Source organism: Taeniopygia guttata, chromosome 29 (genome assembly GCF_048771995.1).
Source record: "Taeniopygia guttata chromosome 29, bTaeGut7.mat, whole genome shotgun sequence".
NCBI classification, from domain to species: Eukaryota; Metazoa; Chordata; class Aves; order Passeriformes; family Estrildidae; genus Taeniopygia; species Taeniopygia guttata.
In genome coordinates, this window is record NC_133054.1 from 2,265,660 (window position 1) to 2,268,598 (window position 2,939).

Here is a 2,939-nt window from a genome sequence, read left to right on the forward strand (position 1 = left end):
AGAGCACAAAAGCAGCATGGCCTGGGCATGGGAAGAGTGGGGCAAAGCAGACAGGAGCCTTCTCTAGCTGACCGGTGGTTTCTGGTTTCTCTGCCCAGAGTGCCAAGATCTTATCAGGTGGTGTTTATCCATGCACTTCTTGGACAGACCTTCATTAGAAGACCTGTTCTATGATCCTTGGATACAGGATATCCACTTGCCATAGAAAAAGGGAGAGAGCCACATGCACACTTTGCTCCAGGGCCCTGGTAAGTTACAGGTCCACACATGCCCTGGCAATCAGAAGCAAGGAAACCCAGACTTTTTTCCCTGCCTGTATCAATGCACTGGGATTGTTGGGTGGGAACACTCAGCCTTGTGCTGGAGCTGAGCTGCTCTGCCCAGCACTGGTGGCTGCCATCCGAGCTGGTTTTGCTTGTCCTGGTTCCCTGACAGCTGGGGCCCTGGGCAGAACCCTGACAGCCTGGTCTGACCCCCAGGGAAGGAGAAGGAGCTCCTGGAGAAGCTGTACCAGGTGGGGCTGCTGCTGCTGCTGGGGACAGAGAGGGCAACATCAAGGATGAGAACCTCTTCCTCAAGTTGGCCACTGGCAGCTGAAGATGATGGACTTCTGGCACCATCTTCAAAGCCAGGCTCCACAGCGAATTTGCAGATGAGTCCACAGCCAGGGAAATGCTCCCAGATTTGGGCATTGCTCAGACTGGCTGGGAACAAAAGTTTCTCCCTTTGCTGAGGCAGATGCAACTTCAGTCGGCTGCCCAGCTGCTTTTTGGCAGAGCTGGGGGCACGGGTTGGGGTGGATACAAAATGGGAGTGGGCTCCTGGCCCTGCCAACAGCCCCCAGCACCCAGCATGGCCTGGGCTGAGGCTGGGGCTGGGGCTGGGGCAGCCAGCCTGACACAAACAAACCTCCATGGTGGGAGCAGAGGTGGGACTCCAGAACCTGTGCAGGGGCTGCTTTGCTTTGCAGGCAAGGAAGGGCTTGGGCTGCTCCACTGCCCTTGTTTGCTTTGGGATCACCGTTATTTTGGGGGGCAGTGCAGGAGGGAAGAGAGAAAGTGTGGGCTTCTCTCCCACATGGGTGGGATTTTCCCTAGCATGTAGGGGTTGGGCCTTCCTCAGACCTCTGACAGAGATAAGAGTTTTTTTCTTGTTTCCCCTTGTCTCTAATCTCTTTTCAACAGTTTGTTGTTTGTTTTTCTAGAGGAAGCGTTCTATGTAAGGTCCAGTTGGGATTGGGAAGTGCCTGGGAGCAGCTGCAGCGTGGATGGGCCGTGCCCTTGGAGAAGGCTGAGGACATCGTTTGGGACCAGCTTTTCTCCCAGCGGAGGATGGCGTGAGGTGAGTCCCAGTCTGCTTGGCATGGTGGGACCAGAGCTTTTGGGAGACAGCAACAAGCACAAGGAGGCTCCTGCTCTGGGCAGCTGCTGAGGGGCTGGATGTGCTGTGGCTGGCTGCAGGCTGGGAATGTCCTGCCCTCCTGCTCTGCTCCCAAAGGCAGCAGTGATGGGCAGCTCTGGGCACAGCTCTGGGCACAGCATGCATGGCCTGGGCTCTGTGGGCAGCTGGGACAAGGGGACAGCAGCCTTCAGCTGACGGGCGGTTTCTGGTTTCTCTCCTTGCAGCCGGGCTCTGCGGGTGCTGAGGCTGCTCTGGGCTCTGCCAGGGCTCTGCTGGGCTCTGCCCCGGGGCACAGCTGGGCTGGCTCTGCCCTCACATTGCTCTGACAGCTTTGCATCAGACGAGCCCGTTGGAGCACAGTGCCTGAGCTTTCTGCTTTGGCAGGTGAGTGAGACTCCCCTGCAGGCCAGGAGATTGCAGCTGGGGACACACATCCAATTGGCAAGGACCCAAACTCTCCATAGTCCCAGCTGAACCCCTGGATCTCCGCAGGAACGCCTGGATCTCCACTATTCATTCTTCATTTCTTTTTGGCTGGAATTGTGCAGTTGCACTTTCTTCCTCCTCTAGAAGTGCCACGAGTGGGCCAAACCTTGCAAATGAGCCGTGTTCCTGAGGCAGTGCAGTCTGGAGCTGATGGATGGAGAATTGCCCTTCCCACTTCCAAACCAGAGCAAAAAGCCGTAAGTGGGATTTTTCATCCGTAAGAAACCCCTGACAATTTCAGAGGGAATGTGCAGCTCATTCACAGAGTGAGAAGGAAGGTCATCTTCTAAAGGATTTGAGGCTTGACAGAGTTTAGATTCCCAGTCCTGCCTGGAGCTGGAAGGGCCCCAATCAATTTCCTATTGCTTTGACGACAATTTAAAATAACAATGTTGGAAGCAAACCCCAAAAACTTTAAGAAAGGCTGCTGAGGTCAGTAAGATGGATCCATGCCATCAGCACATTTACAATGTAAATAACTGAGTTCTTTTTTTAAAAAGATCATTTACCTCTTAATGCAAAGTTACAGAAGTTGTTTCACTAACACTTGGATTTTATTTGTATCTTTTACAATTCATCTAATTGTATTTTTTTTCTTTTTCCTTTTTTTTTTTCTTTAAGTAGAGGTCCTGGCCCTCTTCCAGCCAAAGGGGAAAGGGCCCCACCAAGCCTTGTTACCCACAGACAACATGGTAAAGCTGAACACTAAAGGACCTTGGGGGCATTATTCTGGAATTAAAAAGTTGCCAGCTCCATGGACAACAGAATTATTGTTCCTAACCTGAATGACATTGAGCAAAAAGAATGAAGAACGGTGTCACTAAAGTACTACTGACGTTTGCCAAAACACCTCCAGAGTTTCACCAAGAGATCAGTCATCAAAAATGTTTTGAAAATTTAAAGACCAAGGTAGCCAAAGCACACAGTGTCACTAATTGCTGGGTATGTTCTCAGCTGAAGTTGGGAGGAATGGGGTTCCCTTGGAGGGCCCACCCTGTGGGGTGGCCAGAACTCTGTCAATGGGCTCTGCCTCGTAACGGAGTCAATGAAGG

At 52.3% G+C, this 2,939-nt stretch overlaps 1 non-coding gene across 1 annotated transcript; it reads left to right on the forward strand.

Annotated features, from left to right (window-relative positions):
* The first annotated feature begins 954 nt into the window (after positions 1-954).
* On the forward strand, positions 955-2,654 carry LOC115491921 (uncharacterized). Its single transcript, XR_012052216.1, has 4 exons — positions 955-1,341; positions 1,626-1,785; positions 1,972-2,084; positions 2,512-2,654. It is a non-coding gene; the product is annotated as an uncharacterized protein (transcript).
* The last annotated feature ends 285 nt before the right edge of the window (positions 2,655-2,939 follow it).